General features: G+C 34.6%; 1 protein-coding gene across 5 annotated transcripts in view; it reads right to left on the reverse strand.

The window, feature by feature from the left end:
* Positions 1-14141, reverse strand: part of CTNND2 (catenin delta 2) — a 1127657-nt gene that overhangs the window by 1014449 nt on the left and 99067 nt on the right. Inside the window, exon 1 of one of the 5 annotated variants that reach the window (XM_043973931.1) lies at positions 5042-5056. The exons of the other annotated variants lie outside the window; for them this stretch is intronic. The gene's annotated coding sequence lies outside the window, so the exon portion shown is untranslated. Of the gene's footprint in view, positions 1-5041; positions 5057-14141 lie in introns of those variants that run through there. 5 annotated transcript variants of the gene reach the window in all.

A 14141-nucleotide genomic window follows, 5' to 3' on the forward strand; every position in this document is an offset into this window, starting at 1 on the left:
TCTAGGTGGCACAGTGGATAAAGCACCAGCCCTAGATTCAGGAGCACCTGAGTTCAAATCTGTCCTCAGATACTTGACATTTAATAGCTGTGTGGTACTGGACAAATCAGTTAATCCTCAATTGCCCTACAAAAAAAAAAAACAAAACAAAACAAAATAGAAAAACACACAAAAAACCCCAGTAATGGAATCCATAATGGAAGAAGTAGATCATGTAGCTAACAATAAGCAAGGAAAGCAGAGCCTGACACTTCACTGCAGCTCCTTGAAGGAATCTAGTGAGTAAGAATTTTTATAAGGCCTGTTTTACAAACAGAATTAACAGACCAGTGGGTATCCCATGTAGGTTGATTCTGATTTCAGAGGAAAATCAAAAGCAAGTGTTGACAGGTTCCATCAACAAAGGATGGAAAGCTACAAGGATCCCAAGAGAATGATGAAAAAATAATCCTTAAAAACAACTATTTTTTTCAATGTTAATAGTATTGTGTTTTTTCAGTTACACATAAAGATAGTTTTCAGCATTTGTTTTTATAAGATGTTGAGTTGCAAATTTTTCTCCCTCCTTCTCTTCCCTCCCCCTCCAAGATAGCAAAAATGCTGATATAGGTTATATATGTACAGTTTTGTTAACCATATTTCCATATTAGTCATATTGTGAAAGAAGAATCAGAACAAAAGGGAACTATCTCAAGAAAGAAAAACAAAAACAAAAAAAGTGAAAATATTATGCTTCAATATGCATTCAGATTCCACAGTTTTTGTTTTTGGTTTTTTTTTTCTATGTGTATATAGCATTTACCATCACGGGTCTTTTGGAATTATCTTGGATCATTGTATTGCTGAGAAGAGCTAAGTCTATCACAGCTGATCATGACATAATGTTCCTGTTACTGTGTCCAGTGTTTTCCTGGTTCTGCTCATTTCACTCAGCATCAGTACATTTAAGTAATTCCAGCTTTTTATGAAATCTGACCTGCTCATCATTTTTACAGCACAATACTATTCCATTATATTCATATACCACAACTTGTTCAGCCATTTCCCAATTGATGGGCATGCCCTCAATTTCTAATTCTTTGCCACCAAAAAAAAATTGCTATAAATATTTTTGTATATGTGGGCCATTTTCCCTTTTTTATGATCTCTTTGGGATATGGGCCTAGTAATGGTATTTCTTGGTCAAAGGGTATGCAGAGTTTGGGTATAGTTCCAAATTGCTCTCCAGAATGGTTGGATCCATTCACATCTTCACCAACAATGCATTAGTCTTCCAATTTTCCCTCATCTTTTCCAACATTTATCATTTTCCCTTTTTGTCATATTAGCCAATCTGATAGGTGTGAAGTGGTACCTCAAAGCTGAAAAACAAGTATTGTTTCTGATTACCTGGAACTAAACCTTAGTTCTCTGAGAGAAATATTGGAGGCACTTCTAGCATTTATTTATTTCCTCACGTGGAAACTTGTTTTTTTTTCTTCTTTTTTTCTGGTTACTATCATGAAAAAGAGATATAGAGAGTTAGTCCTAGCTATTTGTTTCTTGGGAATATGTAATTTCTAGGGAATATGCCTGCCCTACCAGTTTATATGAAACTATCTATAATACTGAACGAGTGAGTTCCTGAGGTCAGAGAGGCCACTTGTAGAAGTAGTTTAATGAAGATAACTTGATCTAGGTTGTAATGACCAGAGATATTATGCTAAGGCATATTCTTCCCTATAGATAGCCTAATATATAAGATTTAAAAGTTCAGTAGCTAATAGAAGTGATGAGGTTATTTACTATTTGGAATTTTAGGGACAGAGAAGAGTGAAAAGTTAGGTAACATGGCATAACTTCACCATTGGCTTATGAGAAGAAATAGCCCTGATATAAAGGGTGTTAGAGAGTTACTGTATGAAGATTATTTTGCCAAATATAAAATTGAAATTCAAATTTCATATTTTAAATGAATTCACATATACTTAAATGTGAGAATTTTTGTAGGAAAAATTGTTAAGTTACACACACAAATATATTTTGCAAGATGGGCTAATATTGTTCTTGGATTTGTTAGTAGCTTGCTTTAGGAAGTCTTAGATTTAAGACCCATCTCTAAGAGTATAGGTCACAGAATTTTTGTTGATCAACATTTTTCAAGGAAGGGTTATTACCTAGAGTTTTAAGTACCAATGAAAACTCTTTGTTGATTTGAATATCTTTATCTATATATGTGTGTGTGATTCACATGTGTATGTATGTATATAAGTACCAGGTTCTGCTTTCCTTGCTTAATGACAACCTGCAGAATCTGCATGCCCCACTGTGGATATTTATTTGTGTGTGTGTGTGTGTGTGTGTGTGTGTGTGTGTGTGTGTGTGTATTTGCACTCAATATTCCACTGAAGTTACAAAGATAGAGATAAATATTGCTATAGATGATATAGACAGAGATAGAGATAGGTCTATTATGAGACCTCCATGTGTGGTGAGGGCTGCATTCCTATGTAGCATGGGAGGGTTGTTGTGTGGTTTGAAGAGAAGCACAAAAGACATTGCCAGCATTCCCACACTGCCCCCCACCCTTTTCCAAGGGAAATTTTAATTCCTACAAGTAGAGGAAACAAAAAGATGGGGTCAGAAGGCACTCTCCTCTTTTAAAAGAATGGGGTATCCAGCTAGAATTATATCTATCTGTTTTCATAAATATCATTATTCTAGAGGATGGGGTTTTCAAGTTTACACTAACTTCTTATCACTGGTCATTAGTGGGGGGGAAGAAGATTTAAAACTTTGTATCCAAGGCTTGACCACTTTCTCATTAAATATCATTTCCACAATGAACACACATGGTACTTGGTCAAGAAAACCCATTTATCCAAATTGGTAGCAAAACAGAAATCAGACAAGATATATGTTCAAGAATTTATACCTGACAGTAAAAAGTAAAGGAACTCTCCCTTTGGGAATGAGGTAATTCATATCAACAGAGAGAGAGAGAGAGAGGGAGGGAGGGAGAGAGGGAGGGAAGGAGGGAGAGGGAGAGAGAGATATTGAGATTACCCATGGGCAACTTTCCAAAATCTCTCATCTTGCAAGCTGGGGATAGGGTCAGGGTGAAGCTTGTCAGCTCCTCTCATGTTGGCTTTAATCCCATAATCTTTTCCCTCAGCACCTGACATGGGTTTGGAATCTTTCAACTTCTATCTCAAAACCAGAAAAGCGAGTCAGAGAAATTTGAACAAGTCACAAAGAGTAGAAGACTCAAGAAATTCAATGACCGGAAGAAAACTGAAAAAAAAAAAAACACTATTCCATGCCACTCTCATCACTTAAACTCTGCTCCTTATGTAGATTTAAGGCATTAATCTCCTATAATTAGGAAAGAGTCCAATACGAATGGGTTTTAGAACTCTTTTGATACATGATAGGTAGATAGATAGATTATAGATAGATGATAGAAATAAACTATGTTATTTTCTCTATATACTCCTATTGTTAAAGGCCGGAAGGTACATGAGAAACTAACAGATACTTAGAAATGTGCTATGTATTATATAGCAGTGCCAACATGACACATTCTCACTTATATGAGTAAGCATTTTCAAACAAGGCTTGATTTGCAGGGGCTTTAAAGTAACAAGTTTGATGGAAAAATCTAAATAAATGGAGGAGTAAAGTAATTAGCAAGAGGAGGGGAGTTGATTAGAGAGGATGATGAGAACAATCAAAATGATAGGTAGAAATAAAAGAGAAAAGCCATAAAATCTATGAAATTCTGAATTATATGATAAATTTCAGATCTTAGAATGGCCAAATTTTATATCTCAGAGAAACTACAGATATCATTTGTTCCAACCTTCTCTTCTCACAAATGAGAAAACTGAGGTTTAGCATCAAGCTTGGGATTACAGGATATAATATAATGAAAATTTTGAAACAAAACCTTGAGTTTGAATGAGAAGTCTGAGCCCTGACAGAGCTATTGCTAGTGTGATAAAGCTTTTTTCTCACTATGCAGAGGATTACCCCTGAAAGACCCCACTGTCCAAAACTGGGATGCCATAGTATCTTATTTCCAAGGATAATTTTTTAAAAAATCTATTGACAAAGGCTCCAGAATGTCTTTTAAAATGAAAATTTCCTAGAGGAGTATAAAATATTAAATAATTATCAGCTATTAGTTTTTAACAGGGATTATTTTTGGGATGAGGCAAGGGAGAGTTAAGGATTTGGCGGGAAAAAAAAGAAAGGCATGCCATAGGTATGCTCCTGGGCATCCTGTGTGCCTTAAGGAATGAAGAGTGTTGCCAAAGAATGGGAGAATGATGCAGAAAAAAAGGAGGGAGATAATCTTCAACAATTTCAAAATTGTACCTAGAGTCAGCCTTCTTCCAGTTGACAGATAATATTAAGCATGAGTCAAAGTAATGCTGATAAACATGGGGAAGAATCTTCAGAGGGATAATACTTATCATTGACACATAATGTATCCTGCAAACTGGGAGAGATCAGAGGATGCCAAAAGTAAAACTGATACTTGGTGCATGTTTGTGTGTGAGTGCATGCAGGAATGCATATGAGTGTGTGTGCATCTTGAACTTCATAACGATGTGTTTTCATACATATATGTTGAAGGAAGAAAGGAGGGATGGAGGGAGGAGAGGGACACATGGAGAAAAATGGGGCGAGAGAAAAGAGAGATGGAAAGGGAGTAGTAGACAGATTCAGAGAGTCAGAGTCAGAAATACTTAAGGACAGCAACATATACAGAGAGGCTCAGAGAATGAAAGAAAGACACAGGGGAGAGACAGAGACAGTAACACATAAAGGCAAAGAGACTTATCAGAACAGATATGAGGGAGTATTCACAGCAATTCATTAACATAAATTCTTTCACTTATATATTGTTTTTCTTTGTGCAGAAAGCTAAATGTGGAAAGCTTCAAATTCAGACAGTTTTCACTTTTTTATATTATGTTTTCCCTTAATAAATTATTTAGTTTTTTTTTTGGGGGGGGGATACTCAGGCACTCAGATTTCTGCCCTAGATTCTTACTCAAGTTGTTGATTAGTCTTCTCACAGCTCTTCCCCTCTCTTTCTTCTCTTAAGTGCAGTTTGACTGAGCAACTCCCACTTCCCTAGAAGAAAAGAGTTTTGCTCTCAGATGGTTCCACTTCTAATTCAGTATTTCATGACTACCCAGCCTGCTATCCATACTGCATGACCAATTCTTGCATTGTATTTATGGGATCGCCTTACAGAAGCACAGTTTAGGTGGTGGATGAAGACAGACAGATATTCTGCCCACTTAACACCCAATGTTTGGTTCACTTATATAACTAAACTGTCTTAATTTTTAAAAGCAGTTACTTCACTTAATGTTTAAATGAAGCTATGATGGCATCTCAATGATACAGGTTCTTCTTTCAAAGATATTGAAATGCCATGATGTTTACCTATCCAGTGCATCTCTTTTTTCTTATTCAACTGCAAATATGTCACAGTAGGGCAGAAAGAGAGAACATTTCACCAATTGGTCAGAGGTTAGCCTCTTGACATTTTATTTAAACCAATGCAATATGCCTATCAATTTTTCTTTGCTCTTATTACATGACCAGCTCATCTTGATGCATGTTTCTGTATGGTCATGCATTTATCTAATGAAATCTTTAATATCACTTATTTTCTGTAGTTCCTTGTCGGTAATATGATTCAAGTAGCTCCTGCCCAACAAGTGATTGTCCTTTGACATTTGCATGTTGAAAAAATGTTTCACTTTACCATAAACCAGAAAGAGGGCACAAATAAAAAGAGGAAGCAGAAACAAGCAAGTGAAGCAAGTGAAATATTGAGAAAGCATACTTTCTCAATAAGAATAGAAAAGAATACTGAACTTAGAGTCAAATGAGTTCAGCTTGGATCCAATTTGTGCTACTTACTACCTTGAGAGGTTATACAAATCATTTCATCACTCTTTTCCTCAATTTCCTCAGTTTTCTAAAATTAAAAGGGCTGAATATCCTCTTCTTGTTTTCTACCCACATGCAGGACATTTTTCTTCCAAATCACCCAAACTGAGCCAAATCTACTATATGAGGAGCAAAGAAAGCCAACTAAAGAAAGCCCATAAGAGTTATATAAAATCTATCTTTAATATAATCTGTTATTATAATAAGTAATAAAATTTTAGCACCAAAACATTTCTAATTAGAAATGAGATTTCTCACAATAAATGATACCATACACAAAATTGGGGAAACTAAAGAATGCATGGATCAAGGAATATAAGTTTTCATTAGTCACAAAGATAAAAAGATAAGTGGAAAAATTATATCATTATTTATACCTCATGTTCCCAAATCACAAGATTTGGCAAACGTGTCTTGAAATTCATACTTGTTGAAGGTAAGTAACTTTGATAGCAATATACATATCCTTAAAATATACATACATACATATATACCTACACATGTACATAGATAGTATTGATCTAAAACCATCAGCTAGCATTATCTGTAATGGAGATAAGCTAGATGATTTCCTAATAAGATCAGGGGAGAATACAAATTATCACTGTTATTCAATATTGCACTAGAAATAATATCTATGGTGATAAGAAGAAAAATAAATAGAAGGAATAAGAATGGGCAGTGAGAAACCAAAACTATCACTTTTTCCAGATGATATGTTAATGTGAGAAAATAATTATTAATAATGGGATTTTGGGGGGGACCCCACACTTTGGAAAGTTTAGCTCAGGAACTGTAGCTGGTCTCTTTCAGAGTCAGCTCAAAGTTGCATTAGAGATAGGGCACTTTGTTACTAGCTCAGTGAAGCAAGCAGATTAAAACCACACCTATCTGAAAGTGACTTTACCCTCAGGGGATCTGTCTTTGCACTAGACCCATATGTCATCACCATCTAGCTCATTTTAACATGGACCACCCACAAGTCATGTCAATCAATGGAAGTGAATGATGCTGTCCAATTAAGCTTTGATCAGTGTGTAGCAACACAACTCTATCAAAAGAGGATAAAAGTCAATCACAGAGGAGATTCCTGGCCAGCGCCATCTTGAAACTCACTTTTTGTATGAACCCTTAGATGGTGAGCACTCTCTTCTTAGGTAATGTAGGCCTTAAGGCCATGTGCTCTCTCTCTTAGAAATATGTTGCTGAAGGGGATTTGGCCTAGCTTAAGTGTCACTTGGTCAATGCTTTTCTAATATTTAATAAACTTTAAGAATAAATGTTTACTGCAAAAAATTGGTGCAATAGACATTAATTTATAAGTGACAATATTTAGAAAACACCAGCCTAGTTCCGCAATAATTTAGACAGAAACTACTTAACCCAAACATGATTCATAGCTGGAGAATCCTAGAGAATCAACTAAAAAAAACCTAGTTGAAATAACTTCAGCATAATTGCATGATATAAAATAAACCCACATATATCATCAACATTTCTATATCCAACAAAGTCCAGCAGCAATAGATAGAAACACAAATTCCATTTAAAATAACTGCAGCAAACATAAAATATTTGGGTGCCTACTTGCCAAGAGAAACCGCAGAAATATATAAACACACTAACAAAACACTTTTCATACAAATAAATCAGATCTGAACAACTGGAGAAATATAATTGCTCATGGTTAGGCTGAGCCAATATAATAAAAAATACCAATTTTACCTGCCATACCAATTAAACTACTAAAAATTATTTTATAGAATTAGAAATGAGTAGCAGGATGCTTTAAAAAATCTTGATAGTAGTGGCAGCTAGATGGCGCAGTGGATAGAGCACTGGCCTTGGAGTCAGGAGTACCTGAATTCAAATCTGGCCTCAGACACTTAACACTTACTAGCTGTGTGACCCTGGACAAGTCACTTAACCCCAATTGCCTCACTAAAAAAAAAATGGGGGGCAGCTAGGTATCATAGTGGATAAAGCACTGACCCTGGATTCAGGAGGAGCTGAGTTCAAATCCAGCCTCAGACACTTGACACTACCTGTGTGACCCTGGGCAAGTCACTTAACTCCCATTGCCCCTGCCAAAAAAAATCTTGATAGATTTACATGAACTGATAGAAAGTAAAATGAGAAGGGGGGCAGCTAGGTAGCATACTGGATAAAGCACTGGCCCTGGATTCAGGAGGACCTGAGTTCAAATTGGACCTCAGACACTTGACACTTACTAGCTGTGTGATCCTGGGCAAATCACTTAACTCTCATTGACCCACAAAAAAAGAAAAAAGAAAAGAAAGAAAGAAAGAAAGAAATGAACAATGAGCAGAACCAAGAGAACATTGTACAAATTTTAAAATAATATTGTACAATGATCAACTGTAAATAGTTTAGCTGTTTTCAGCAATAACAAAATCAAAGACAAGATCGAGGGACTTATAATGAAAAATGCTATTTACCTCCAGAGAAAGATTTGGTAGAGTCTGAATGCATATCAAAGCATGTTTTTTAAAAATTTTATTACTTTTGGGGGTGGCTAGGTGGTGCAGTGGATAAAGCACCGGCCCTGGATTCAGGAGTTCCTGAGTTCAAATCCGGCCTTAGACACTTTATACTTACTGGCTGTGTGACCCTGGGCAAGTCACTTAACCCCCATTGCCCCACAAAAAAACAAACAACAACAACAACAAAATTATTACTTTTTTGGGCCTGTGTTTTCTTTGACAGCATCACTAATACAGAAATGTTTTTCATGACTACATATATATCAAATTGCTTGCTGTCTTAGTCAGGAGCAAGGAGTAGAAGGGATGGAAAGAATTTGGAACTCAAAATTTTAAAGAACAAATGTGTAAAATGGCTTTTACATGTAATTAGAAAAAAGTAAATATTAACTTTTTTGTAAGAACCAATTACAAATGTGTGTAAGTGTGTTATATATGTATATATACATGTGTGTATGTATGTGCATACATATGTGTATATGTATATATTATGTACTATAGTGAGGTTTTAATGTGGTATTTTGTATCCAAGTCAACCAAGCATGCACATTTCCCATACATAAAAAGTTATAAATGCTTGAAAAATGAATTTCAGATCAAATGAATGTTTACTCAGAATTCCTCATGAAATTCCCTTTCATTTACTTGTTACCTTAGGTTAATCATGTAGGAGCTTATATAGTATAGAAATTCAAAAAATGATCATGATTTGCTTTTATATGTAATTTTAAGGATTGCAATGGAAAACCAGACATTATTTTATTTCAATCTTACAAAATATGTAAGAAAAAATGTTCAAGTATTGTTATGCATTTTACAAATAAGGAAACTGAAGCACAGAGAGGTTCGATGACTTGCTTCCTCAGATTCTACATAACTACAAGCATAATATGCAGGGTCCATTCCCACATCTTTTCCGACTCTAAGTTCAGAGGTCTTTCTACTACATGTCACCATTATATCCATGCAGTATATATTTTTAAATTGCTTTAACTTATTTTTGTCATTGTTCGGCATTTAATGTAGTGTTTTTCCTAAGATCATTCATCTTCCTTTCAAATATATAAAGATATTTCATGAAATAGATGTGTTCCTGGAAAATCTCATGTAAAGAGCATTTCTATACACAATGCTTGATGATTCCAGATGTAATTTGGTCTAATCAGCCATGCTGATTAAATATATTCAAGTTTTTAAAGTAATTTCTCATTTTCTCCTATTCTCTTTGGATATTTCCAAAGAGTTCCATCTACTTTTAAGTATCTGATTAATCCCTTTCTCCTTATAAGGATAATTTCAAGCATGAATCCAGGTGTGGTTACTGAGTTGTAGACAATTAATTTTTAAAACAACAGTGAGAGTAAAGGAACTTTGCGAAAAATGAGAGCAAAGTCAATAGTCATTCCCATTTTTAAACTATTTATTTTGAGAAATTCAGTTGAATGGGGGAATCAGTAACAAATATATTCAGTGCATAAAGCAATACATTTAAAAATAATAATCATTTTTATCTCTTCTCCAAATGACCTAGCAGAGATTATTTAGGATCATAGTAAAGAGATGGAAAGGACCTCAGATATCCAACCTCTTCATTTTACAAATGAATAAACTGAGGCCCAGACAGGTTAATTGAATACCTCATGTTATACAGCAAATTAAAGGTAGAAGGGAGACTAGAATTAGGGTTCTCTGCCACTAGTCCTATCAGCATTATCCTCTTTGGAACTAGCACTATTCAGACGGTATCAATTACAGATCTAGGTTACATATACTGAAAATGGCTAAGATATTGAAACCCCACAATAAATACCCATTAAATTTGGGGAGTTTATCCAACTGAAAATGTTTAAGGATAGAACAGAAAATGAAATACTTTTTCTTCAATTTGATGTCTAAGGTGGGGAGAGAGAGAAGGGGAAAAAAAAGGGGAAAAAATTGAAAATTCCATGATAACTTTTATCATATATTTAAAGGGAATAGTACATAATGAATTTGCAGTTCCATGTGCAATCATTTTTGTATTATGTAATGGAATTGCTTTTTGTTATTTCATAAATTAATTTTTAAATGACATTTATTAATTGCATTGTGTGCATAAGGTAGCATAGAATAATGGATAGACTACTTCCACCCAGTTAAGAACTGGGTTCAAGTTCTGCCTCTGGCTGTGTGTCCATAGACATGTCACTTAGGTTTTGAATGCCTTAGGCAAATTTCTATGTTTCTCCGTGGCAGGACTATTGATAAATTGCATTGGATCAAGGAAGTTCATGGCTAACAATTCCCTAAAAGATGACCCTATGTTTGAATGAAAAACAAGCACCTCCTTACACCCCACCCAATAACAACAGCAACAGGAAAAGCATTGTGCTACATACTAGATACATTAGATTTATTTCTACAGGTATTACACTTGCTCCTTCTCAGCTTTGTACTTCAATGATCCCAGATAACCAAAGCTAAATCAGAGAAATCTACATTTTATTTCACAGAATCAGATGATTTGAAATTTGGAAGGATTTCAGTGGCCACCTAGTTCAACCCATACATGGAAGGAATCTCTACTATAATGTCCCTGATAAAATCTTGTTCAGCCTCTGCTTAAAGACATCCAAGGAGAAGACCTGCCACCTCTCAGGGTAACCTATTGCACCTTGGAACAGTTCTAACTATGAAGAACTATTTACTGGCAACTAGCTTAAATTTGTCTCTTATGAATTCTACCCACTACTACTGGTTCTGTCCACTTGGGTCAAAGAGAACAAACATAATTTTGCTTCCGAGTGATAGCCCTTCAAATACAGGAAGACATCAATTGTGTCCCTTTTGAGTCATCTCTCTTCCAGGCTACACATCCCAATATCCTTCAACTTATCTTCATATGCCATTGACTCAATCTTTGAGAGATTTCCCTCTTCTGGAAATGCTTTGGTTTGTCTAAAGTATTCTTAAGCCATGGTGTCCAGAAATGAATAGAATACCTGAGAGGGTGGCTGATGACGGTAGGCTACAGTGAGACTATCCCTAGAAGCTGTGCTCATTTTTATACAGATTGAGATATTAACTCTCTCTGCTATATTATTATCTCTGCTATAGTATTCCTGTGAAGTTGATTGTTTTATACAGCTACATACAAGATTTTACATTTATCCTTATTTATTTACATCTTATTAGATTCTAACCAATGGTCTACCCTTTCAAAGATCTTTTTTAATACTGTCATTCAGTATGTTCACTGTTCCTCACAATTTTGTGTTATTTGTAAATATGATCAGTATAATATCTCAAACTTCTAATTCATTGATAAAAATGTTAAGTTTTTTGTCTTCATAGCACAAGGCAAGCATAGATTCCTTTCAAAGAATAATTCTAATTAACAAAATCATTTTTTCAAACACTATTATTCAACTCTAATTTTTATTTCTATTGCCCAAAAGCAGTACAATTTATGAATATTCATGCAATGTAATGAAATAATGTAAGTCTGAAAGGGGAAATATTTTCTTATCTCCTAAGCTAGTTAACAAAATCAAAATTACTAAACTCTTACACATTTAGTATATGAAATATTATTTTATTATATATGTTATGCTACTTAAGAGTTCATAGTTGACATATTTTTGAAGGAGTCATGATACTTTCAATTAACACAGATTGAACAAGGTTAAATGAACCACATAATATGTATAAAATAAGAAAAATCCAAAATTAATCAACAAAACAAAAAAAAATATTTTGAAACACATGTAGGCTGCATACCTAAACCAAGATAATTTTGAGAAGAAAAAAATATATATGCAAATAAAATGAAAAATAATATTAAATATAGACCATTTTTGGTGTTCAACAAGGTTGGGTTGAAGGGTAGTAAGGCAAATATTCTGATTTACATGAAAGTTGGCCAAAGTAAAACATCCTGTAATAAGGAGAAAGCTCACAATATATTTTCTACAAGTAAGTACCTATATTCTGGATGTATGAAAAGAATTGAAGAAAAGATGCTAGCTTTCATATCACCACAGAACAAGGGAACACTAGTCCATTAAGATAATTAGTAGGGAACAATATTGAAATTTTTTAGTGCCCATTTTCATTTAGATTGTTTGAATGCAATATTTCAAAAACATAAGTTACGGCTAAAATGTAGTGACATTAATATTTCTTCATTTTTCTACATCAAAATAAACTCTCTGATCAACTTTATAGTCTTTTACAATCTAGGTAAAGATATGTCTTCAAATGTTTTCACTCTTTCCAAAATTCAAATTAACTCTCAGAAGACAGTGTTGCCATCAATGAAAACATTCCTAGAATGTTCCCATTTGGTAGTATGGTGCCAAAGCAAGCTGACTCCATTCATGCATGGATGCATGTATAATCTCTTAAAATGACTGGTTAGTAAGACTTACTCAGGTTAAAAGTCACATTTCCTAAGTACTTGCAATATACAAGGCACAGTGCTAGATGTTTAACATATTGCCCACTTGCTAAAATATCAGTCACATCACATTCTCATCATACTCTGTGCTTTAAAAACTTATTTATAGTCGGGTCGGCTAGGTGGTGCAGTGGATTCAGGGGTACCTGAGTTCAAATCCGGCCTCAGACACTTGACACTTACTAGCTGTGTGACCCTGGGCAAGTCACTTAACCCTCATTGCCCCACTTAAAAAAAATTATTAATACCTGTGTATTCATTTAGTCAACAATATACTCAACTCATCATCCTGAGTTCAAGGACTATGTAAAGGACTGTACAGGACACAATGATTAATGTAACATTTTTATCTCATATATATTAAATCAAAGAGATTAATCCTTATGTTATATTAACACAAAAATATATACAAACAATCCAAATTGCACATGTCTAATAATATAAATCAAAGTTAATTTCTGTCAATTTAGAATACTTAGGTTATTACAAAAGAAGGTATCCTTGTGCAACATTTATTTATAGAGTTCCTTTATAAAATTTTAAAATAATATTCTTTTATGCAACCTTTTTGCTTTTGGGGTGTTCAGAGAAGACTAGTACCTCTGGTTTGAGAGCTTGCTGATTGCTATTCAGGATTTCTCATCCATCTTTGGTATCTACCTTTCACCCAACCCTCACTTGTGACTCCAAGAAGCTTTAGCATGGAAAATTATCATGTGCTGGCAAAACTGCGTCAGCAGATGGGGTACACCAAGTTGAGGAAAAGTGACAGACCTTAAAGTTGTCAGTGAATTAGGCGGACATCTACTCCTAGCATGTGAAGTCTTTCCCTGGCAAGATGGAAAGACAAGAACAATTTGTTTCAATGGCTGAAGCAGGCACTCGAGACCCCTTAGAGCTTAGTCAGACATTAAAGATGTCAAGGTCATTCACTATATTGGTGTTGCCAATCATCTTGACTGTTTTCCTGCCAGTGGACTTAGATGACTCTGGAAGAGAGAATGAGGCTGAAGACTTTGTGGAACTCTGCCTCACCTAAATCCAATTCCCAAGATATCACCTCATGATATCATTAGTCCTTTTGGAAACAAAGGATGAATAAGTGCTTTTTTGATGCTTAAATTTCAAATTCTATAAATATGATAAGGAGTTGGGAAATTATATCCCAATTATTTGAGTTTCCTAAACAAAGTCAAAGATTTTCAGTTGAAAAACTTTTGACTAAAAAACAAACAAAAAAACCT

Source organism: Dromiciops gliroides, chromosome 1 (genome assembly GCF_019393635.1).
Source record: "Dromiciops gliroides isolate mDroGli1 chromosome 1, mDroGli1.pri, whole genome shotgun sequence".
NCBI classification, from domain to species: Eukaryota; Metazoa; Chordata; class Mammalia; order Microbiotheria; family Microbiotheriidae; genus Dromiciops; species Dromiciops gliroides.